The 27,486-nt window shown below is 34.4% G+C and overlaps 1 long non-coding RNA gene across 1 annotated transcript in view; it reads right to left on the reverse strand.

Moving 5' to 3' along the window:
* Positions 1 to 5,431: 5,431 nt before the first annotated feature.
* LOC309624978 overlaps positions 5,432 to 27,486 on the reverse strand; it is a 51,662-nt gene continuing 29,607 nt past the window's right edge. The window contains exon 3 of the long non-coding RNA XR_014242274.1: positions 5,432 to 8,915. This is a non-coding gene — a long non-coding RNA (uncharacterized lncRNA). The remainder of the gene's footprint in view (positions 8,916 to 27,486) is intronic.

Raw genomic sequence — 27,486 nt, forward strand, 5'->3', positions numbered from 1 at the left:
GCAGGTATTAATTTAATAGCTGGATAGAAATTTAGGAACATCCATGTTGGATTAATCTATGAGAAAACTCTGGAGAAAGCAAGGCAAGGAAATATGGAAGGGCTGACAGAAATAGATTTTAGAAGGAGATTTGGAAGAACATTATAGTATTTCTAAAGTTTCAGTAAGATTTTTGGTACTGTCTTTCTCTAGTAAAGAGGGAAGGGAAAAATCGAGTAATTCTCAGAAGTTCCTCATGGTCTGCATATTTAAACTATGTTATTCACAAATTTGCACAGACATGTTCAACTCCATGAGTAATCTACAAAGTATTGTAACATTTCCTTACTTCATATGTGGCATAACAAGATTATTTTAGCTAGGACTATTCAAAATTATGAATATGACATTAATTATAGATTCATATAACCACATGATATTATGTTTTAATCTTACATGGACACACTTTAGAAATAGAATATTATTTTTCATTTAAACGAACTCTGAGCTGATTGGTTCATAGGAAAAAAAACTCTTCATCTGCTTATATGATATTCACTACAATTATTTCCTAGTAAATGAAAAGGGAGCTCTATAATGTGATTCATCCATTCTGACTAAACTTTTCATGCAGCAAATATTCAACATATTTCATGCCATTAAATTTAGTCAGTCTCTTATTTTTCTTTACCTGTATATTCCATATAACCATTTCAACTATAATTATTCATTTTCTCCAACATAGTTTTTCTCATTTGAAGTCATAGAAATCCAAATAAGACTGAAAAAAATATAAGAAAGAATGTTAAATATAAAAATATAAGGAATAATGTTAAAACCACCCAAAATATCACAAAACAGAAGCAAAGCTTTTAACAATTTTTCTATATATATATATTCTGTTCAGAGCCAAACTTCTTTTGAATAACTTGGCCTTAGTGCTAAGCCTAGCTAAAAATGTGGATGTCTCCCTTTAGAGTAATTTTCTTCTTAGGGACTCTTGAATTTCCCTGCAATCATGCACTTGTAATTATAGTTCTAAATATCAAATATAATTTAATGTATTTGATCATATACTGGGATGCAAAGGAGTATCTGTTTCCTGGTCCAGAAGTCTTTTGACCTTCGCAGATGCATAGAGACAACGAGGAGTGCCTCCATACTTTACTCAGCAGGACCACAGCCACCTACTCCCACCTACAAAGAGCATGTCTAAACCATGCCCGGGCAGTGGTGAGGAGGAGAACAGTGGGGAGGGCCAGGCACTGGAGGCATTGTCCTCTCCTTCACTGCCCATATCCCTCCAATACTAATAATCTCTGAACCTGAGTCTTGGAAAATCTTTAATGACTTTGAGAGCAAATACATTATAGGTTGCAAATTTGAATATTACATTTAACAAGTATTTTCAAGTATTTAACAAGTATTTTCCTGAAAAACACCACAGTGGAACAATATTCATTTTCTTTTACCATCCTCGAACGATAAATTTGAACATCAAGAGAAAGAAGCTTTCTGTTTTATTCTCTAATTATAACCTGAAAGTCAATTTTCCCTAAGGATGTTTATTTTCTTAGTAAAATAAATTAAAAGGCATCTTCCTCTTTAGGTATATACATAAAATCTGTTATTTAATTTATGTAGAATTTAATGAGGGATTAGGCAATGTGTTATAACACAGTCTGCTGTTAATAGGGAATGGCAATTTTGTTTAACGATTATTAAATAGCTTTATTGCCAAAATGCATCATCAATACACATTATTAAATTGTCATGGAATCTGAAATGCAAACTGCATTAATTGTTTCCTTTCATCCTCCCCGTATTTTCGCTCTGCACCACTGCACACAAGTGACACCTACAGAGATCTTGTTGCAAAGTTACTAACTACTTTGAAGCAGATGTCCACCACAGTTTGATGGGCACAGCATCACTCAGGTTCCTTCACATCTCCTATTCCAGAAATTAATCACAAAGGATGGGAAAGCAGATTATGTGTTTTTTTCTTCCCTGAAAAATTTAAGTTCAAACAGAAAGCCAATGCCAACATTGTGCATTAGCCTCCCAAATAAGAGGGAAGGCTAATAACTAAATATAACTTAGAAAGTGAATTGATTCTGCCCTGCAGCATAACTGCTTTCAAGTTGCAGGAAACTATTTCCAAAATATAAGAATCAGAACAAAATGAGTTGAAATACTAATTTATTTCTTCTACCTATTGCATTATCACTACTCTGTTAGACATCTCAGTATTTTTTCCCCAGGACTGTCATACTTTTATAAAATGAAAGCAAATATGATTCAATCATAATAGAATAAGCACAACCACAGAGGGTAGCAAAAATGATGTATCAGGAGTGACATGGAGATACGATTTAAGAAAAAAAAACTTACTTGTTTTTAAGCAGTCATTGCAGAATGTATTAGCAAATGCTGACAGCTTTCCAATCCTTTTCACAGCTCCCATTATAAACTTGATCTGAGTTCTCCAACACTCTCAGTAGTTCTTTCCAGTTATTGTTACTCAGTAGTTCTTTATTATGGGACAGAGGTTTGAATGTATACCATTCTTTATTTTTTCTAAGATATAAAAGTGCAATGATAAAGTTACCTTATAATTCTTTTAAATAAAATTATAAATATAAAAATTGAGAAATATTTCCTTGGAGGATCTGAATCTGAAATCTTAGGACAAAAAAAGAAGTCTAAAATTGATTGCTGGATAATAGAGAATTATGAGATATTTCTCAGTGTATGTGTGCACGGGGGGGGGTATAAAATTTTTTATAACTTTGCTTTCTTTTCATTTCCATATTTCCGTTAAAATGAAGTAGTATTTTCCCAGAAGACTCTAGCTTGCTAGGAACTCATAAAATTAGAGACTAGAAGAACTAAAAAAGAAATGAAGAGAATCACATTTAGCTCCTCTTTATTGCCTATAACAGCATTACTTAATAGTGATGAAACAGTAGCTCTCATTTTGATCTTTTGAAGTCCTATATGTGTACTGTATCTCAGCTTTAGCAATCAAAGTTGTGTTTGCTAAGGATTCATTAAATTCTTTTGAGTAAATAAATACAATAATTTGACCTAAAATGTTATTTTACTTGTATTCAGCTCTCATTGTCTTCAGTGATATGCTAATGCCAAAATGGGAAGCATCTCTGGGTCAACTGATGCCCAAATGATAGTACAAAAAACATTAGACACATTTGGACAGAGGTATAGCTAGTGATTATTATTGTATTTCAGAGTGTAGTACCCCTTTTGGGCATAAGGCAACTCATAACTTACAAATGTTGTGAATATTTTTATACTTAGGGTAGCTTGATTAATTGCCATTTTAGACCACTGACACACAAAGACACATTTCTATCTAGAAAACTAAAAATTTTCTCCCGAATGATAGCAACTTAGTTCCATAAGGTAATGAAGAAAAACTAAAATATCACTTAAGATTAATAAGATAGGTAAATTAGAAACCTGGGTCTAAATAATTGACCTATGTATTAGATGAACTCTAATCCAATAATCAGATACCTTTTATTTGCTCACTTCTACTTTGTTTCTGATTGGTACCCACAGAGTGAAATCTTGCCTTGACCCCAAGACTAACTACTGTCTTGAAAGCACAATTTCCATGAATGAGTGCCCCAGTGCTTGCTGCATGATCTCTCTCAGTTTAGCACATGCCTTTCTGTTGTCAGCTCCTGCTCTTCTTTTCTCTGTCCATTTTAAGGATATGTTTCTTGTCTACTGATTGATTTGGCCAACACTAACATAGTTAACTATCCTGGAAGTAGTGAGACTGTTCTTTAGTGATTTCTACTCTATACATTTTACTCACTTGCCAATTGAACCTCAATTCTGAAAGAATGTATGTTTGTTTTTTGAACTGTGACTATGCTTGTCATTATAGTATCTTATTTTACAAAGGTGCTTGCCAGAGCAGATCAAGTAATAATGAGTGTGTTAGCCCTGTTGTTCAAAATTATAATTTATTTTGGAAAAAGAGATTTTTGAAGTTATGTTCCTATTGCAGAAACACTTACTATATTGCTATGCTTTGTCTCCATGTTGTACTTCCCCAATTTAAATATAAACACCTTCAAGGAGGAGACCATAAAGGACGAAGACAAAAAAGCACACAGGTTTTGAATGGGGACAAATGGGAAGGTAGATCTCTGCTCACATAAGAAGGTACTTTTTAATAGCCAGAGCTACTCCAAATGGAATGAGATAACTCAAGAACAACTGAGTGAGCTTGAAGATATTAAAATACAGATTAGCCAGTCACTGAATCGTGATGCTGTATGTGAGTCTTAAAATATCAGAGATAGAATGGTTTAGGATATGATCTCTAAGAAAATTCCCAATTCTATGATTTTATAATATTGTACTATGGTAAAAGTGTAACAAAGGTTGTAAACCCAGCTCTTTCCAAATGTCATAGGCCCTTGCACAATTTGCTAAACTTTTCTGATCCTCAATACTCTCATGTGTAAAAATAATAAAGCTTTCTTTCAGGGCTGTGGTGAGGATTAAAGAGAAAGTATATAAACATCTCAGACACTTTATTTGTAGGCAATGTTATAATTTTATTATAACTTATTAAAAGTGTTTGATAAAACTTTAAAGGCCACCTAGTTCAAGTGCTTAAATTTTCTTTACAGCACTATTGCCAGATGATTATGTAATTCAGTACTTGTAAAATTTTAAAATATAGATTTTTTTTCTTTTAATCTTATATAAGCTAGATTCATAAAATATATAAACATGGAGCTGTTTTTATTGAGTTAGAGATGGAGGCCCCTTATCCTAGGAATTTGCCTCCTTAGCCATCTGACATCTTCTGAGCTTGAAATAATAATCACTGATTATTAATATATCTTCACAGCAACATAACTCTCACTCCTTTTTAAGACAGTTCTTTTTTTTTTTTTTTGAATAACTGCCAGTATCAGAAAGCTCTTTCTTACAGTGGAAAAAAAAAATCTGCCTCTCTGGCACTTCCTCTTCATCATGGTGGTTCAACAATTTGAGGCCAGATGGAACAAGTCTACATGTTTCTCCAACAGGTATTCTCAAACATTTGAAAACAAAAGTTTTCCTCCAAGTCTATTGTTCAAAGGTAAAATTCCCCAATCTTAAGGAACATACTTCATACATATTTTCAAATGTCTCTAAATCTATCTACACTCTTTTATCATTTTTTAGTTATCTTAATGTTGTCACTTTAATGCCCCTGGTTACTCTGGGATAAAGCATAATAAGACTATGTCCTCTCTTATTCTCAAAATGTAACATAAATGTGTATTTTTTAGAAACCATATACCGCTATCAACTAATTTTAAGATTTCTGCTAACTAAAATTTCTAAGACTTTTAAAATATACTCTGCTGCTAAAATTTAGCTGTCTCATCTTGAATAGGCAGGTTATTTTTTTTCCATGGACCCAAATTTATTTTATTTTCTCTTGTTAAATCTGTAACTCACATAATAAATATGATAAATTATTAATCCAAATTATTGATTAAAAGTGTTGAACAAGATTGGTGTAAATACAAAGTTCATGGCAGCAACCTCTCTCCAAGTTGACAATGAATGATTCATTAGATGTTTTTGAACACTGTTATTTCAGCCCATCCAAAGCTACCACGAGTATTCAGCTCCTTTTTTTCATCTATGCACAAAGGACATAGGAGGACATATTCACAAGTTGATTAAAAAAATGTTCATGTATTAAACTCGTTGTTCCTCTATCTGTTGGTACTGTGATTGTTGATAATGACAAAAGCAAAAGGTAAACTGAAGTAAAATCTACTAACCATTTGTTATAATTTATGCCTTGGATTAGCACAGAGTCAACATATTTATTATATGAGTAAAAAGTGGGGATGCTGAACTTTTGGCATATATAGAATATGAGGCATGATCACTGAATGATGGTACAAATGTGTACTTCATATTACAGCGCAACATTCAAGTTTAACCATTTATTTTTATAGTAATAGTATGATGAGAAACGGATGCTATTTATCATAGAAGAGAATAATTTTGCAGTTTGTATAACTAATAAAATCTTCATGTGAGACAACTGACTTGTTAAAAAGATGTCTATAAAATATCAAGAATAAAAGTTTTCACCAGCACAAAAGGATTAAAAATTATAAAGATGGTCAATATGGTATACAAACAGCCTACACGTTAACTCTAGCACTGATGAAAATATTGGAAATGTCAGATCTCAATTCTAGAGTAAGATAATAGGTTATGAGGACAATGGTCAACATTTGAATTTAGATAAATAGACTAGTTCTGAAAACATCATGAACACGTAGAATATTTCTACAGAACATCATGCTTCACATTTTGAGTGATAAACATTCATTCTCTTCTTCTGAGTAAAGTTAAGCAAAGTATTTCTAAAGAAAATAGTTGTCAGGATGAAAATATAAGTGTCTGGGCCTATGCAAAAATACATGTCAAAATCCAAGGAGAAAATTGAAGATGTCTGATACCCAAAAGCATATATGCTTTAAAAATCACAAATGAAGCCAATAGAGTTTATTTCCTCTGCATTAATGATGATCTTTATGCATAATTCATTTCACAAGATCAAAATGTCAATCAAGTTTAGTATGTAGAAACCGTCCATTATTTCTAAAATTCAAGATGATAAATCTTTACCGTCTTTGAATCTGTTTTTAAAAAGAATATGTCACAGGTTTTGAATATAATTTCAAAGAAAACATTTTAAATGGTTAGCTCAACATCATTCCACAAATGCAATTATGTATAAATGCATGTATTTAACTTATTGTTTCCTTTTCCAAAAAGGCTTTAAATGCAGAAGCAGCATATTTCGAAGAAGTGAATAGCCTCTCAAATAGACTGATACCTTAAAAAAGTTATTTTTCAATTGTACAAGCTTCTGGAAAGTTTATTTTTAAAAATCATTAGCACTATTTCCCAAAAGTATATTAATAATTTTAAATACAATTTTACAATAGTAAACACCATAAAGAGAAACAATTTTTATGGTTGAATTAATATGCATCCACTCTTTTTTTCTTATATGCATTAATTTATATTGTCAGTAATTTACTTGCTCTTATATTATTATGAAATTTAACAAAGTTTAGTCCACTTAAAAATTGTGGGGCTTCGATAACTGTTTATCTTCCTTTATTTAAATAATTTCTGAAATGGAATTTGTTTTAATGGACATCTGTAAAATTAGCTTTTAATCACCTATCTTTATAACTAAAAGGGTTTTATTTTACATTTTATTTTTTAATAACCCACAAAACAGACAAAAGTTTTAACATAGTAATTATTCATCTGGCATTTCATTATAAATTCCATTTTATAGGAACTAGCCATTTTATTCTGATGGGCTATTAACATTAGGGCAGATAAATTGAGTGTTATTAATAAATGTGTATATCTCCATGAAAATAGAGTAGATTAAGGAAGAAAATGTTATGACTTGAATATCTGATATTTTTATGCAATAGTTCCAAGTAAACTATTTTATAACCAAAGTGTTTTAAACTGCTCTACTTTGTGGTATATTTATTTAACCCTGTAAATTACCACATGGTAGAATGGGACATAGAAAAATATTTGAATATTAAAGTTCACTTGTCTTAAAATCATATATTATTGTGCTGTTTTAATAACAAGATTATATTTTTAATTCATTCGACAAATTTTATCATTATTACTATGTGCCAGGCAATGATTTAGGATCTGGAGCTACCTAGTGAAGAAAACATTTTAAAACATTCCTTTCCTCAATCTTACGTTCTAGTGTGTATGTTTGAATAAATGGGCTGGAAGTGAATGTCAATTCACTTCCCCATAAACCATAAATGTTTTGATGTTGTTTGACAACTCCAACTTCTTGATTTAGTCTCTCTTGGCTCTACTTCTTTGCCAAACTCCTTCAGGTAGTTCTTTTCTACCTACTTGATGTTACTCTCCTTTGCTAGCCCTTCTTTCAGTACTTTAATTATTGGTGTTCCTAAAAATATGTCCTTTGGTTCTTTTGTCCTCGCATACTCTTGCTCTGAATATTTCCACTCACCCCCAAGGTCGTATATAACATCTTTATGTACCTGATATCCAATTCTAATCGATGGTCTAGTCAATGCCTTTGAATTCCTGATTTAACTGCTTCCTGATCATATTCTGCTATGTACTTCAAAGTAAAATTCAAGGCAAAAGCATTGTATAAGGCAAATAAGGTACCTTAATTGATAAATAGTGAGTTTAATAGAAACATTGGTAGCTAGTAACATAGTTTTAAATGTTAAATCCAAGAATTATTATGAATATATACATTTGTTAACAAACCCACAGCAGTAAAGATGGTCTTAAACACATCTCTCAATAGGCTACGTTGATAAATGATCAATACAATTACAAAGCATCTGAATATGATAAATTAATTATAAGATATAGATTTGTCAAGTATTATACTCAAGAGTCAAGTTTTTTCAAGACTATGCAGTGCTTTTAATTAATTTATTTTATTTATTTATGTTTGGCTGCGTTGGGTTTTCGTTGCTGCACAAAGGATTTTTCTAGTTGCAGTGAGCGGGGGCCACTCTTCACTGTGGTGCACGGGCCTCTCATTGTGGTGGCTTCTCTTGTTGCGAAGCACGGGCTCCAGGCACGCGAGCTTCAGCAGTTGTGGCACGCAGGCTCAGTAGTTGTGGCTCGTGGGCTCCAGAGCACAGGTTCAGCAGTTGTGGCACACGGGCCCAGTTGCTCCATGGCACATGGGATCTGGCCGGACCAGGGATTGAACCCATGTGCCCTGCATTGGCAGGCAGATTCCTAACCACTGTGCCACCAGGGAAGTCCCAATATGTAGTGCTTTTACAAAATTTCAAATGTAGAAAGTGTATTCAGGTAAAAATATGGAACTATAACACAACAAAAACAGAAATTATATGTGAAAATTAATAACAAAATTTTATTACTTAAAAATTACAAAAATTACAAAATAACACAATATTCTCCTGAACAATATCAAAATCATGATTAGAAAAACAAAACCATTAATATACAGTTATAAATTGAATACTAGCAAATTTAACTCAACAATAATTTTTTAAATATGAAGATAACATTACTAATTAACATTACTAATTAGAGTTCATTATTAAAGTCAAATACATATATTAATATCATTCATCATTCTTTAGTGAAAATAGAATAATTATATAATTTTTTAAATTCTGAAAATGTTTGACTAAACTTATCATTTATTCCTGATAAAACTCTTGACCAACTTGAAGTAGAAAGATAGTATGATAAAGAATAAAACTTAAGACAAATTATTAACATTATACTTAATGGAAACAATTTTAAGATATTTTCATTAAAATTAAGAGAAAATAGAGCTCCTGAAATTCTACAAGAAAAAAAAAAGACATACAACTAGAAATAGAAATGAAGATCGTTTTTTTTTTCTTTTTCTTTTGCCATTTTTATTGAAGTATAGTTGATTTACAATATTATATTTGTTTCAGGTGTACAATAGTATTTAATATTTTTATAGATAATAGTCCATTTAAAGTTATTACAAAATAATGGCTATATTTCCCTGTGCTATACAATATATCCTTGTTGCTTATCTATTTTAAACATAGTAGTTCCTATCTCTTAATCCCATACCCCTAGCTTGTCCCTCCCCTCTGTCTATATATTTTGGATATTAACCCCTTATCATTAATATCATTTGCAAATATTTTCTCCCATTCAGTAGGTTGTCTTTTCATTTTGATGATGGTTTCCTCTTCTATGCAAAAGCTTTTAAACTTGATTTGTTGATTTTTGTTTTTATTTCTTTTGCCTTGGGAGATAGATTCTTTTGCCTTTTTTTGCCTTTGTCTTTTTTTTCTCTTAGTATGATTGTCTATATGAATCAGACAAAATAATCAATTTAAAAGTATTAAAAATAATTATAGAATTCTATAAAGTATCACTGAAAACATACGTATACAAATATCAACGCTTTCCTTATTACCAGCAAATTTGATAGAAAATTAAGATAAATGATGTACATGTAGTTGTAAATAAAATTTTTAAATACTTAAGAATATGAAAAAATTGAGTAAGAGCTCTTTAAAAATAAAAAATTAAACTTAATATAAAACACATAAAATGAAGATCATGTAACAGGTTTAATAGGTAGAGGTTTTGCTTATCACAGAGAACCACTGCCATTCCCGGAACACATTTAGCTCATATTCACCACAGGGCCTGAGCTCTTCTCTCTGCCTGGGTCACTTCATTCCTATCACATTCAAAAGTTCACCCTGGAAATCAGTGTGGCTTCAATGTTGTCTCCCTAAAGAGGATTTTCCTGACCATCCAATTTAACCTAGAAACTCCAGAGCTCACTCTTACACTAAATTGCCACCTGTCATTCTCTAGTTTTCATAGTAATTATCAATATCTACAACTATTCTGAGTCTAAAGTTTTTTTCTTATGTACAGTTTCATGAATATTATTTTTGTGTTTCACCCAATTGGATCATAAGTTCTAAGAAAGCAGGCACACACAGTCTTGTCTTCTACTGTGTCCTCAGACCTAGGCTAGTGTCCAACCCACAGTAGGTTTGTAATAAAAATCCACTGTGGTAGTTGTTGGTCAATATGTCTAGACACCTTTCATCTCGTAACTGCTTGGTGCAGCCTCCAGGAGCTGATTTGTAGATTCACTAGTTGAAAGGAGATTTTGAATATCCATGGCTGGAAAGAAAACCTAGAGATCGGAGAAGAGCAAGGTCTGTTTTGGATACTCTCCCTGAGCCAGGCATCATTTCTGCTGGAACCTTGAGGAGAGAGAATCTGAAAGGTGAATTGAGGAGAGAGAATCTGAAAGGTGAATCTGAGACCACTTTTTCTTCAAGAGATTCTGAAACAAACTATCAATGCTTCAGTATTATGGTGAAAATGTGTTAAAAGAAGCTCATGGGGTTAAAGAATGAACTTGAAATACCTATCCTGTGGTCTAGTCACACAACATAATTTATCCCAGCTCCATGCCCCCACATACTCATGCCCTGCTCCCACCCCAAAATGTACTTTTTCACTTGTGGCAGAAACAAATTCCACCTCAGTTTGCAAAGGAAGACTGTGTTCCCCAGTCTCTCTTGCAGGAAGGATAGTGGGCACGTGAACACATTCTTGTCAAACTCCTTATATTAGTTTTCAGGGCTGTACATAATCTGAGCATCATCTGTCTCTCTGACTCTGATTTCAACTCCAACTATTTCCTGTTTCGCTTTTTCTGCTCTTTATTATTTCTCAAACCCATCAGCCAAGCTGCCAATTCAGGGCCACTGAATAGGCTACTCCTTGCTGCTAAAAGCTATCCACACGCTCACTTTCTCATTTCATTCGTCTTTTCTTCATCATCACAATAATGCCTCCCTGATTACCTGATATAAATGTGCAACTTTATTTTTCTTCCTCGGTAGTCCTTATACTTCCATCTATGCTTTCTCTTTTTTCATAATGCTGATCAGCTTCTAACCTACAATCTTGTTTGCTTTTTAATTTTTTATTTATTGGTTCTCTCTCCATGAAGTCTGGAATACTTCTTTTTCTATTTGTGTGTTGTTGATGTATCCTCGGTCTATTTTTAAAAGTGTTTTAATATTGAATGAACGAATGAATTATCAAATAGATATGATTTTACCCTATGAATTCTGGTTGTTATTGCCAAGAAACACCTAATATAAATATTTTATATGTATATTTAATATCAGCCTGTGGATCCAGGCCATATGCTCTAAAAATATAAACTTGATGTAGCTATTTTAGAATCAAAATATTTGTCTGATTCAGTCTTACCATGAGTTGAAGACTCTTTATCTGTAAAGTTGGGCCACAACATACTACCATTAGATGAACTTATTTACATGTTTGTTGAAACAAATAATACTAGACTACAATGTACTCTGTTTATGCAAAGCATTTATTCCAATATAAGAAGTAACTATTCTGCTTAAAATTTTAAAGATAATAACTGGATCATCACATATTTTCTATTTTTCATGTATTGGAAAATCCTCATAGAAAAAAGTTCAAGACAGTTTGCTTATAGCAATGAAAACTATCCTTGGGTTTGTTTCTTCTTTATAGATAAGAGAAATGAGACCTAAGTTATCAAAAATAGAAATGCTGTAATGGCAAGTTGAGAACAAAATTGTAATAAATCTGTGGCACAGGGTGGCATTCACCTGAGAGCTCTGAAGTACAAACCTCCCACTCAAAATAATTAATATTAAAGCAATAATTTTCCAGAAGCACTGAAAGTTGTCTAACTTTGTCCTGAATTTTAAAGATGTTTGTGTCTATACAGGGAATTATGGACCAGTAGGACTTATATTAGAATACCCTCCTCCCTCAAAAAAGTCACAATGTAGTTAAAAGAAAAAAATAAATATAGTCATAAAATACATAAATGAGTTTAATTACCCATGAATAAACCACTATGTTTTCTATAAGGGCACAAAAACTGTGGCCTGCATAGGTGAAAACTAGCATGCTAGCCGTCTCAAAACTATAAGATATATTTGAAAGAGGTCAAAATAATAATGCATCAAGGGAGGAAATTTAACCTTTTAAAACTTAAAAGAAATTTTATAATTTCTTAATGAGAAGATGAGAAAATAATTAACCATGGTATTATACAAAAGTCATAGATTGAGTACTACGTGAGAGCTAAAACACAAAACTAAACAATCATCACTCGAACTGAAAAAAAAAAGTAACATTAGGGCAATAGTCTCTATCTTAGGGATTTAAATATGATTTTAACAGCTGTATATCTTTCTACCATGCATATTAGACTTCCTTCAACATATATGGCAACATTTGTTTAAAGACTTACATAACATTATATAAAATCATCTAATTTTCTTTTGTCATAAAATTATTATACAAAGGTGTGAAAATAACAACTTTAAATATTTTTATGTGCTTATTATACAGAGGTATGGTAGGCAGACTTTTAAGATGGCTCCCAAGGATTCTTGCCTCCTGGCATTCACATCCTTCTGTAATCCCTCCCCTTGAGCATAGGCTGGACCCAGTGACAAAAGGAATACAGTAAAGGCAATGGGATCTCACTTCCATGATAGGTTACAAAATATTATGACTTCCATCTTGTTGGCTGACATTCTCTCTGTTGCCTTCTTGGCTTGCACACTTTGATGAAGCAAGATGTTATGTTCAAGAAGCCCATGCAACAAGGAACTGAGGGCAGACTCAGGCCAACAAGCAGCAATGAACAGAGACCTTCAGTCCAACCACCCATGAGGAACTAAATCCTGCCAACAACCACGTAAGTGACACTGGAAGTGGCTCCTTTCCTAGTCAAGCCTTTACATGATTCCTCAGCCCTAGCTGACATTTTGAATGCAGTCTTGTGAGATGAAGCAGAGGACCAAGCTAGGCTGTGCTGAGAAGGCTGACTCACAAAACTGTTGCTTTAAGGCACTAAGTTTTGGTGTAAGTTGTTATCCTCAGTAACTAAGTAATACAACAGGAAATATTTATTTAGCACTTACAGTATGCCAGACATTTTTCTAAGTGTTTAGTTAGTATCTATTAGATTTATCTTTTGACTTGCCTTATGAGATAGATGCAATTATTATCACTAACACACGTGGAAACAAAGACACATAGATGCAACATTCTCGAAGTTAAAGCATCCTCAATTAGCAAGCAGAAGATACAGTCTGACTTTGTTCATAAAAAATATGCTCTTAACTATTTGATACTGTCTTTCACTTAACTCTAACAACAGCTGTCATTTGTATAATTCTTTATGAGAGACAGAATTATCTAGCTTACTTCATTCGATCCTTGAAACAACTGAGTATTCTTTTTAATCCAGTTTAAAGAAAGATGAGGACCTACCCTACCTGATTTCAAAGTTTATTTTAAGCTACAGTAATCAAGATAATTTGGTAATTCTCTAGATAGTAAAATAGATCAATCAGAAATAGAGAGTACAGAAATGAATCTACATGTATACGTTCAATTGATTTTAAAAGGCACCATAGGGGCTTCCCTGGTGGCGCAGTTGTTGAGAATCTGCCTGCCAATGCAGGGGATAGGGGTTCGAGCCCTGGTCTGGGAAGATCCCACATGCCGCAGAGCAACTGGGCCCGTGAGCCACAATTACTGAGCCTGCGCGTCTGGAGCCTGTGCTCCGCAACAAGAGAGGCCGCGATAGTGAGAGGCCCGCGCACCGCGATGAAGAGTGGCCCCCGCTTGCCGCAACTAGAGAAAGCCCTCGCCCAGAAACGAAGACCCAACACAGCCAAAAATATTAATTAATTAATTAATTAATTTTTTAAAAAAAGGCACCATAGGAAGTCAATAGGGAAAGTCTTTTTTAGGAAAAACATACTTGAATATCATTATAGAAAAAATTCTCAATTCCTATCTCACACCATATCTAAATATTAATTGGAAATGGACCACTGACTTAACATATAAATTAAAATTATAAATCTTCTAAGAAAAAAATATTAGAGAATGTTCTCACAACTTGGGTAGTTAATGATTTCCTAGGACACAAAAGTGTTTACCACAAAAATAAAAGGTGGACATATTCAATGTGAAATTTTCTGCTTATCAAAAGATACCATTAAGAAAATATGATACCATTAAGATACCATTAATCTTAATACCAATCTTAATAAGGTACCGTTATATTAATGCCAATGGTATTAATATATCATTAAGTAGTGGAGCCACAGTCTTAGAGAAAAATATTTAGAACACATATATATGACAAGGGACTTGTATCCAGCATATGTAAGAAGCTCCTATAGCCCCTGAATTTTAAACTAGGCAAAAGATTTTAACAGAAACTTTACCATACAAGATATATGAGTGACTAACAAGCACATGAAAAGATGTTCAGCATCATTAATACTCAAGAAAATGTGATATAAAAACCATTAGATACCATATTACTCCTATTAGGTTGGCTAAACTTTGAAAATATTGAAAATACCAAGTGTTTCTGGGGATATATGGCCCCTTGAGTTCTCAAATATTGTTGGTGGGAGTGTATAATGGTATAAAACTTTTACAAAGTGTTTGGCAATTCCTTAGAGACTCAAGCCTACACCTACCCTATGAGCCAGCAATTCTGCTCATAGTTGTATTTTCAAGAAAAATGAGTGCATATGCCTCCCCCCAAAAAACCTGTGTAAGAATATTTGTGGCAGTTTTATACATAATACACCCAAGCTTAGTTAAGAGTATATTTAAGGTCCATGCATTTTTGTGTATGTTAATTATATAAAAAAGCAAAAAAAAAAAAAAAAAAAAGGAAAAGAAAACCTTAATATATGAAAGAATGAAACTCTTATAGATTAAGTAATTTTTCCAGGATCATATCATACTGCTAACACATAGAAATGCTTGGCCTGGACTTCAGGTCTGCTGTTCCTAATTTAATTGACCTTTTCTATTGTGCCAGTTGTTTTCTAATACGTTTTAGAATAAACATTCTTTTTTCAAATAAAGTGTTATTTTAACAGTTTTATAATTTACAATGTTGGAGAGGAAAACACACACTCATGTGTGTGCATTTTTATGTGTGTATGTGAGATATGTAAATTGGTGTGACCTTTTGGAGGGCATATACATAATACCTATCAACGGAAAACATGTATAAGCATATTAACCAGAAATTACACTATTAGAACTCTATTCCACAGAGAACAATGAAAAAGACAAGGTATTGATTGTGCATTCCACATAACAGCCAAAGAGTGGAAGCAGCCTAAGTGTTTATCAATGGGGAATTAGCAAAGAAATTACATAATGTCAGTATAATAGAAATTAAGAAGTTATTTGAAACAAAGTTATAGATTCATATATGTGACATAGGAAGATCTCTGAGACATAATAAGCATAAAAGTGAGTTCCTAAGAATTTGCATGTTATATAACTCTGTTCAACTGGAAATATGAACATACACTTACATATAAGTGCACAGAATACCTCTGAAAGGATACAGAAGTTATTAAGAGAAAAGGACTGTAAGTCAGAAATGGAAGGAAGACTCACTTTTCACTGGATGACTTTTGACCTGTTAATATTTTTTTTAACAGACGTATTTTTTCTTTCACAGCAACAAAAAGAACACACAAAATGTATGCTAACTCACAAATAATGGTTTCTCCTCTGTGAGAGTGCGTTGAGGTGAGTAGAGGCAATGATAGCAAAGAGGTCTGTGACTTTATCCAAATGATTTATTTATTTCAAAAACTAACATGAAAAAATGTTTAAGATCAATTATTCTAAATGATGAGAATATGAGTGATTTGTATTTAACATTTTATTGTTTCACAGATTTTTCTCAACTCAGAAAAAAGAAGAGAAGGAAGAAATAAGAGAAGAAAAAGAGAGAGAACAGAGGGAGGAGAGAGAAAGATAGAAGGAATTAAAGAAGAAAGGAAGGGAGGGTGGGAGAAAGGGAAGAAGAGACACAAGGAGTTATGGAGAGTGTGGGGAAGGGAAGAAGCAAGAGAGAAGTAGGGGAGAAAGAACTCCATACAAAACAGGAGGAATAAGGCTGCTTTTGTGGAAGCTGAAAAAGACCTAGATCCCCAAATGCTTTGCCTGGTTCTATTGCAGCCCCTGAGGCATCTTTAAGAATTTTAACACTCTTCAGGGCATAGCAAATAAGGCCTGTTTTGTACTATAGCAGACTTCTGGGTTTGCAGATATTAATATTCACTCACTGCGTGTGCAAAAATGTACAGCACTGGGCACTATCCAGTGATACTATACATGTAAACAAGTATCAACACTTGTTTGTATACATTTCTGGCCTTGAGAGTGACACCTGGAATCACCTACACTCTGCAGGTACTAAGTTTCCTATTTTTTAATTAATAAATATACACAAAGATGTATACTCACCTCATGATACTGGGGTAGAGAAGGAACAGATTTGGACATAATTTAAAACTATAAATTTCTTAATATGGCATCTATAGGAAAATTCCACAATGGAAAAATTATTGCCTTTAGTTGTGAGGAATATAATTGAGCATTTTTAATCATGTGTAGGATATGAGGGAAACCACAATCAGCTGAATTCCTAAACACTGGATAGTTACAGAAAAGTAAAGAGAAAGAATATTCATCCCAAATAAGTGAGTTAACTGCTGACTTAGCTGAATAATCCTAGAATTCCATCATTTTCAGAAAACTTGTAGAGGAAGCTTTCCTGGAACCCATATAAACTTTCCTTGAACCCATAAACTTTCTAGGATCTGAGAAGTTTACCTGGAAAGAAGTCTTTCTGGAAACACAAAATCAATTTGTACAATATCCTGCAAGGTTAGTAGCTGGCCAGTATTGGGGGTAGGGATGGAGGAATCATTCCTAATAAAGTACCAGTGGTGGCCAGTCAGATCATCATTTGGCCTAACCCTTTGTGTTCTTGCTTGGGTCTTAGGGCAAAAAGGATGCAATAAAAGTACAAGTAAAATTATTTTACTCTGATATTGAGAAAGCAAAATACGTGACAACACTGGATGCGAGCAGCTTCTGTGACAAGAAGTGATAGTACTGGTAGAATTTGTTTTGAAAGGAGTGTGTCTGAAATGACCAGCACATCTAAGCCTCAGTTATGGACAAGCAGCAGGAGGGATGGCAGCACCTCCGAGGGTCTTTGGCAAGAAGTGTTGTTTTCTTGCATCAATAGAAACAGAAAGCATCACTATAGAATGTTGGCATAAGAAAGGAATAAAATGGTAGGTGCTAAAGGGAAATTAAAAGTGCATTATCTGGAAAATTTAAAGAAGTTTTAAGAATCATTCCATGGTGAAGAATTAAAGATACATAGATATAAATATGTCCCCTTACTTTACATAAATAAATGAAAATCAGGGGAAGAATACCATACAATAGACAAAAAATAATGTTAAAGATGAAATGTTTGATAATAATATAAAAGAAATAATAGTTTAGAGGACATAGGAAAGAATTTGTTAAGGACTTGTAAGTAATAAAGCATTAATGAGTGATGGTATTTCATGGATACCCATTATATTTCCCCCAAATAGACAAGCTTTACAGTTAAGGTTAGAATTCCTGAGGCTCTGGCCTCCTCTTTCTGTACACTTCACTCTTTCCATAGGGAAATGCATCCATGTCCCTGCTTCATTTCCCATCTGTGCTACGACTTTAAAATGTATATCTTCATTCCAGACCTCTCCTTTGGACTCCAGACCTATATATCCAAATATCTATATTTTGGATATCTAAAAATTGTCTTAGGATGATGGGTCAAATCATTAAGATGTCCCCTAGTACCTTTCAGTCTGTTGTCATGAGTACCTCTTTAGCCTAAGCTATCATCATCTCTCACCAGGAATCTTTCTCCAGACTCCTAATTCATCTCCCTCTATCTATTTTGGTCTCTCTCACCAATTTGTTTTCCACAAATTATAAGATACAGAATGATATTTTCAAAATGCAGATATAATCATGTCACCCTGGTGTTTGAAACCCATCAACAGCTTCACACCACTTTTAGGATAAAGACCAAAATCCTTTACCTGGCATGCAAGGTCTTACATTTTCTGGCCCCTGTCAAGTGTTCAAGACTTACCATAACTTCCTCGTTATCTTTGTGCTTGAGATACTCTGGCTTTCTTTCAGAGCCTTAGATTCAACACTTTCTATTCACTGCAAGACCTTTGCTCAGGCCTCCTCTGCTGCTTGGAACATTCTTCCCTTCCCCAACCCCACTCTTGTCCCCTCCAATGCCCCTATTCCCAATTAACCCTAACTCCTTTTGGCTTAAGGAAAAATATTCCTGGAGCCTCTCATGTTAAACTAAACACTTTAACATACACTTTCAGAGGACAACATAACTTTCTCCTTGAAAGTTATGCAAGTGTGAATTATATGTTTATCAATGTGATTATCAGTTTAATATGTGCTTTCCCAACAAGACTGTAAGTTCCACAAGGGCAGAGCTGGTGTTTATCTAAGCAATGAATCCCCAGTATTGCCTAAAAATATTAGTATGTAAATTATGGGCAAATATCATAGAAACTACTTTGTATTAGCCCTCACAGCAACTATAATAGTGTACTGGCAGGAAACAGATTCTCTCTTTGAGACAGAGCTACACATATCCATTCCCATAGAAACTGGTGGCTTTCCTTTATTCCTCTCCGTGAAAAAAAAAACCACATCGTTTTCTGTTATGTAGATTTATATATTTCTTGAGCCACTCAAAATGAGATATCCACATAGGGTGATTTGAATGGTGCTCGGCAATTCTTAAAATTTAGGTTAGGCACCACTCTGATGAACAATTCATAAGCAATAGGCAGGTGGCTCTTGATGAGAGCTGTTACTAGATACAACCAGAACAGCTATCATGGCTCCTCAGAAGAGACAAAATTCAGTACTAGCTTCCATGACATTGGACAGCGTACAGCTGTCTTAACTTGGCTCAACTCCCTGATTTGAGAAAAAGAGTGTAGAGAAACCCCTCAGTGCTAACTTTGTCTAGCCACATAGTTGCTCAGATTCAGTCCCCTTATTGCCCACCCTACTGACCATGCAATTCTTCTTGCCTCTTCCCAGGCTGGATGATGCTCATATACTCTCCCTGAGGTCAGTGTTGTCTAGGTCTTATTCTATACTAATTTCCAATCTATCAGATAATTTGACTTCCTTATTTTTAGGGCATTATTTCCTCTAATCAAATTTTTTTTTAATCAAAAGTTTTGACTTTCAGAATAACTGTACTGATCTCTCAGAGCCTAATTTGGAATTCTGAAACAAAATATTGACTGGATCTTTCTCTTCACATTCCTGGCCATAACAATTTTACTCTTCTGCAGATGTTCCGTCTCTGATTGCACAGGGAAAGAAAAGTGCAAACCCAAGTGTTACAGTATATCATCTCAATTCACATGTTAACTAAGCACCTACTCTATGCCAGGGGGATGAGACATGCATCTCAGGAATTCCCTCTCAACTAGTTTGTCCTCCTTCACTCACACAGTCAACAAGGAAATACTTATGTGAATTACTTGAAAAGTAAAAGCAACCAGCCTGCATTTGCCTCTAGTGTCACACTTATAGTATGAATAAATGGAATATATTAAAAGAATATTCCTCCAAAGGGAAATCTAAAGACCATTTAAGTTACCATAAGGAGAAATAAATAACTGTAATCACTAAGAACATTATAATTAGATTATGAGGTACTATGCTTTATGATTTTTTTATATGAGCTTCATTTTAGGTTTCATTTTGTGTTCCTGCCTTTGTTTTTTCATATATTTTCCTGTCTCACCTATTCTTATGTTATTGAATACTTTATATATTATTGTAAATTGTAAATTTCCTTTATGTATTTTTGGAACAAGATAGTGTATAAATAACTAGGCCTTTAATGCATAAATAGGTTAGTTCAGAAAAAGTTAAAGATATCCACACGTGTACTAAGTGGAGTAGCAGATCAGTAGCAAGTCTAATCCAACACATCTTTGGTATATTTTACCCAAGTAATTATTGTCCATGGAGAATCTTTTTGACCTTTCATAAAACGTATTCTCAACCAAAAGTTCTTGGTATGCATTAAAAGCAGGTGTTGACAAATCACATGGGCTGAAAGACATGAAATAAGCTGATAAAGAATGTCTCCACATTGGGAATGTGGCATTACTGCTGCTATGAGTATAACTATTTGGATGGGAGTGTAGGTCATAGAGAAAGTAAAAGAAATACTGATATCAGATAATTAACAAGAGAGACATCAATGTAGGAAATATGTAGGAAAAAATAAAATGAGATTCCCAAATTGCTGGCCAGAAGGATGCACAGAAGGATCAAAATACGTAGAGAAAAAAACAAGAAGAGAGAAAACTAAAATCTCTATTTTTATATATTGAATTAAATGGTGGGAGAGAGAACACAGGGTTAAAAGAAGACAAATTAATAATAATTGAAAATATTACAGCACATATCATAGCTCAGACTGCTATGACAAAATACTATAAAGTGGGTATCTTAAATGACTGACATTTATTTCTCATAGTTCTGGAGGTTGGGAAGTCCAAGATCAAGGTGCTGACAGATTCGCTTCTTGGTGAAGGCCTTCTTCCTGGCTAGCAGAAGGCCACCTTCTCACTGTATCCTCACACGGTGAAGAAAGGAAGCTCTGGTGTCTCTTTCTCTCCTTGTAAGGGCACTAATCCCATGATGGGGCTCTACCTACATCATCTCATCTAAATGGTATTACTTTTCAATGGCCCCACATCCTAATACCATTACATTGTGGGTTGGTGTTTCAACATATTGATTTTGAGGGGACACAAGCATTCAGTCCATAACAGAGTATGTTGCAAGAAAATAGGGAAAAGAGAATGCAGTCAAGGAGAGAAGCCTGTATGACACACACAGAAAAGGGCGTGGGAGAAATGCCAAAACCAGGTAAAATGTTATAGGATACTGAGCATATGTATTCTCATAGGATCATAGGCCTGAGAACACAGTGAAGTGTTTCAGATAGCAAAGAGTTCAAGAACGAGAACAATATTTTTCAACCTAGACTTTGAGAGGGCATCAAAAGCTTACTTCAGCAATAATAAATAACTCCCCTGGAGTGATGCAGGAAGTAGCCAAACTGAACAAAATCTACAACTGTGAAAGAAATTTAGCAACACACAGAAGGAAGATAGAAATGGAGGGAACTACTATTCATTGAGTAACATCTGGATGCCAAATTCTGTGCTAGATACTTTGCTTGTGTTCTCTCATCCAGGGCTGCAAATACTGTAGGAATAATAAGAGGGTAGAATAAAACAAAGGTATTTATAAACTAGGAGACTTCAGGAATGGCACAATCAAGAAATGTTTCAGTCATTTAAAAGAAATTTTCAGACAAACAAGGTTGAGGGCTATTTATAAGCAATTAACTGGACTCTTCAAAAATGCTAAGATTATGAAAGACAAAGATAGACTGAGGAATTTTTCCAAATTAAAGGAGACTAATGACACATGACAGCTAATAGTATCAGAGTGTGAACATGGAAGTTAAATAACAATACTGGTATTTTCTAGATTATGTGATCGTGATGGTATTTTTCAACTTTTTCGTATTTGTAGTTTGTTATGATTTCTTTTTATTTCTAAATAAATATTCAGTCATGCTTATTATTTTGTAATGCCGTATTCTTTTTCTTCCATGGGATTCCTAAAATGTATGTGTTTCAAGCCCCACAAGGTCTTATTCTTCTCCTAGAAAAGAAATAAAAGAAAAGAAAAAAAGAATAGGGGAAAAAGTTTTTATAGAGCAGGCATGTGCTCTAGTACAGTAAAGAAGTCGGGGTGTTCATCTAAAATATGCACTTATCTTCTGACTGAAGTGAGTCCAGACTTTTAGATGGATGCATTTAAGCTCTAATCTTGAAGATCAATACACATTATTTAAATGATCAGTTACTGTGTACAGTGAATGTATACATACAATAAAGACTTAATTACCTATATTATTATAATCAGTAGTACTGATAGGTTTACAGAATGACTGGCATTTTCACTGAAGCAGAATGAATCTTTAGGGCCCTACTGGAATGTTTAAACTGTGACAGAGAAGAACTAATTTAAGGAATGCAGAAGTTAAAAATGAACAACTGTGAAGCTGGATTACCCTAGACAGTTGCATTTAATTTTCTAGGCTCCTTTTTCATCCTGTTCATCTGGTATTAGGCAATTCTGTGATGACAATGTGAGCAACTGTACACACAGGCCCAAGGCAAAGGTTTAGGTACCTAATGTTTAAAAGACTAAAAGTTCCCATTAGTGGGTACAACTATTAGCTTTCCTCTTTTACATAAGTAATCCAAAGAAGACCTGGCTTTCTTCAAATGTCAGCTGTTCTTTAAAAATCAGCACTCTTGGTCTTTACCCATTTTGGTTCTAATATTACTCAGCTACTTTTTGTCCATTTGCATTCTCAAACTGTTTCTTTGTTCTACTGTCCTCAAAACTAGGCACTATTTATTACTCATTGACAGACCACATATTATGTCACCGGCAAAGCCCATTAACTCCCAAGAAATAAAAATAGAATCTGGGTAATAAACTAAAGCCTAACCTTGTTTTTTTTTTCCTTTTATGTCTCGTCTAGTTTCACTTGCTCACAGGAAGCTGTGTGCAGAAGCCTTGCACCCGGCCCTTCAGACCAGAGTTCCCGGTGTGAAACGTTTGTGCCAACACCTCAGCTCTGTGGGCCACGTGCAGAAGCACCCGCATGACGCTGCAATTCAAGATGGCAGCGGCGGGCCACGTGCAGAGTCGCTACACCTGGGACTTCAGGCTGAAATACCAAGATCAACACGACTAGCCCAATCCCGCGAGAACTCCTCCCCGCTGACGAGATCCTATAACGCAGCCCCGTCCACCGCCTGTGCAAGAGAGCCTGTGCTCTAGAGCGAGAGCTTGCAGCTCTCCATTGTTTGATCAAAGAATTAAACTCTCCTTTGTTTCTGAACTCTGTCTTGGCACCAGTGACACCCTGGGCAAAAGGCCCCTTGTTGGGGACGTACTCCAGAGGGTCGGTAAAAACTTTAGGATCTATAAAATAGGTATATACTATATTTTATTCAATTGTATATTTGTATACAGACTTCTGTATCATATACAAGTAAATAAATATTTTGAATTTCAATAGCCATTTCAGTGGTTCAGAATGACATGTAAACTCCCCTCAAAAAAAATTCTCCCCTGATATTGTGTATTAGTCACCTGCAGCAGTGTTCAAAAGATTTGGGTATGGTTTCTTAGTAACAGTCACTCATTATCCTAAATACGTGGTGCTTAACTTTAAACTCATCAGCCACTCCATGAATGTTGTCTTGTTTAAAGAATGTCTTGTTCCTGGTGGTTTGTTCCCCTGAGTAAATAAGGTACCAACAAGGTATTAGTTACACTTATCTGTGACATCAGCCATCAAACTCACCAATAAACTGTGACTGTGAAGCAAGAGATGAGCCTTTAGAAAAGAGCACTGAAAGCCTGTCAAAGTTCCATTAAGTACTGATTCCGCTGGCAGGGTTGCCTTCCTAGCATCCACTCCCTGACATTGATTAGAAACAAGGGATCTAAGGGCAGTTCATTGTTAGTTAGCCCCAAAATTGCACTCTGGAAAGAGATACACAGCATCTGGCTGAATTCTGTCAGAAATTCTTTAAAGCAGGGCCAGAAAAAGACACTCTGTATCTCATTTCTGTGGCCAACACACTGTTAATTTCTAATCTGGTACAAAGACCTGATTAGTCAATGAACATATTTTGTTGATAAAAGTTCCAGAAAACAATTAAAATGCACACTGCTTTGTTTTGGAAACTATTGATGCTGTCTAAAAGACTTGCATCTGGCACCCTAAACATTTCAGCTTTCATCAAATGCTGCATGTCCCAGTTTTTGGCCATCCCAGTTCATGATTATTCTCAAATTTTTGGAAATAACCAAAGGACTAATTAGGTCACTTGTAGCTTGGCTTCAGTACCAGGCCCAGGATCCCAGCTGGAAGTGAAGGCATTTAGGAGAGCAATCACCATGTCTAACGCTGCTGCCTAGCTTTGGGGATGATTGACGTTTCAAGAGCTGAACAAGCTTAACATTGAATGAAATGCATTGAGGCAGAGCTGACACTAGGAAATGAACACATGTGTTCTACAAATATTTGCCAGGCATTTGCTATGTGCTATACATTGGGCTAGATGCTGGAGAGAGAACAGTTAGTCTGAAATTCCCCTGCCCAAAGAAACCATAGCCTATGGATTTAGACAAATATGTTATTTACAATAGAGTATGATAAGTGCCACACTGAGGCAAAAAAAAGGGGGGGAGGGTTACTAGAATATAAAGTAGAAGCATAAAATTTGTTTTAAAAGAAAAAGGAATACTTTGAGGAGGAAGAAATATCATTAGGGGTGGGGGGTGGCTAGGAAAGAATAGCACATGTAAAGAATCATGACAGTAGAAAACATGGCATCTTCTGGGAAATCAAAATATTTAGAGTATGGAGTACAAGCAGTTTACCATGGCCCTTAATATTCTGCATTATTTGCTTCTCACTTTTTTTAGCATCTTTTAGGTGTTCACTATTCTTCAGTTGCTCAGACCTTTGTTCAGATCCTCCAGTACTCCAGGCTTTTTCCTGGCTCAGTGTTTGCCCACATGGTTCTGCCATGATTGGGTCAATCTTATTAATCTCAGTTTAAATATCATCTCCTCAAAGACATATTTAAGTGATAACATCTCCTTTATATTATTCTCCATCAAGGCAACCTACAGAATTCTCATATTAATATGTATTTCATTTTGTAATCACTTCTTCTTGCATTTATTTATTGCCTATTTGTTGAAAATCTCTATCTGAACCTTGACCTCTTTGCTTTCTTTCATGCCTCTAACTTAGTGGTATTTAGATAAATTTTGGAAACTGATTTAATGGTCCCAGATGAAAGCTAGCTAATGTTTTATTAAGTCTGATAAAGATGACATTATTGTTGTAGAGTTTACTTAATATTATGTGCCTTTCATCATTCACTATGACAAAAAATAGTGATAGATTCCCTGAAAGTTTATTAGTTTTTAATATCTAGATAAGCATGAAGAGAAAGTTAAAAGACTCTCAGACACTTGTAATTTCTCCTCCGGAGACTATGTATATACCACTTAAGTGTAATAAATGACCAGAATTTCATAGCAAGTCAGTAGTAGAGCTCAGGTTTGAAAATGTTATACTTATACATAGACTTTGATATAGTCTGAAACCAGGCTTGGTTTCTTTTCATCACTCTTTGCTTAGTATCTCCCAAATTCATCACATGAAGGAAAAATAAATGTCCCTCAAAGCTATCCTTATTCAAAGGTCCTTTTTGCATTGCAGATCTTAAGTTCTTTGTAGGAGCATCTTGTATGAGCTGGTGCCTGATCAAACGGCATTAGAACTATGTATTTATAAATTTCATTGTCTCATAAAAATCCATGAGTCCTCAGACATGATTAGAAAAGAACAGATATTCAAAGAAAGAATACTTAAGTAAATACTAAGAAAAAGTGACATAGCAAGTGACCAACAACAATAACAAAAGAGTAAAAAATTGGACATTCACAAACTAAGATAAAATTGAAAACATCTTTAAGAAGATAATATTCTTAATAGCCTTTAATTGATAGAAATCTGGTAACAAAGGATATTTATTCGCTTATTTATTTGTGCTCATATGATCTATACAATTGGAATCTGCTTTCCTTAAGCTAAAAAGAAAGACATAGGGCATGCTAATGTTATGACTGTGCTTCTTTGATGTCCTATGACCTTAGTAGAATACTCTAATTCTGAAAAGTAGTTTGTTTTTATTTACTTCTATTTTTTAATGCATTAATAGATTTTACTCATCAAGTTCATTGATAGAAATCTTTGCAGGACGGCTGAGTACTACCTAAGGAATACAACCTGAAGTTTATCCTATAGTTCTAACACAGTGCATATACAGAAAAGACTGGCCTTAAATATGTAAATGTCTTTGCCAGGGACAATATATCATGAAACAGTTTTTCCTGGAGACCAGGAAATGATCTACTGAAGCAGTAAGCCAGCCACGTCACAGTTCTTTACAGACAGTCCGTCTATCGTCTATCCAAACATCTATAAGAACAATAACTGGGACTGGGGTTTATGATCTATTTTCTTGTTGCACTTAATTTCTGGCTTTTTATGGTAAAATATAAATTTTTAATTCCACTTAATGGATAATAACTTTCTAACTATTTTTAAGAAAAACATAGTTTGCCAATAATATTAAGCAAGATAGTGGTGTTTATTGGATAATTGTTTTATATGTCTCCTGTAATCTTCAGTTTTTGTTACACCATTGATTATTACATTTCAAAGACATCAGGCAAATCAATGGATAATATGGTTTATTTGGGGGGGGCGTAAATAGTGTTTCTAAAGCCTTTATCATGAATTAATTTTTATGCCACAATAAAATATTGTGGTTGATTCAATACCTACAACTGCTAGTTTGTGGAATCTAAAGGGCTGGAGGGCAACAACTGGCCAAAGGTCTTCTCTGTGGAGTATAAGCTCCACTCTCTCCCCTGTGGGAGAGCCGGACCATAGTGGTGCCTCATTTCTCATACTCTGGGGTTACTTCTTTTCTCAGCTTCTCAGCCAGCAGAGTGCAGTCAAACACATCCATGCTGACAGCACTCTCTGAAAAAGCAACTTACACACTTCCACTGCTTTCACGACTGCTGGATTTAGGCAGTTGAGTGTTTAGAAGGTTTACTGGTGGAATACAAGGGAGCTTTGTTTTTTAACCAAAGGGAGTATTTAATAATATTATTTCTGTATTGCTTAATATGGGCATATTCTCTCTCCTACCATCACCACTA

This window comes from Balaenoptera borealis, assembly GCF_965194805.1.
Source record: "Balaenoptera borealis genome assembly, chromosome: 3".
Taxonomy (NCBI): Eukaryota; Metazoa; Chordata; class Mammalia; order Artiodactyla; family Balaenopteridae; genus Balaenoptera; species Balaenoptera borealis.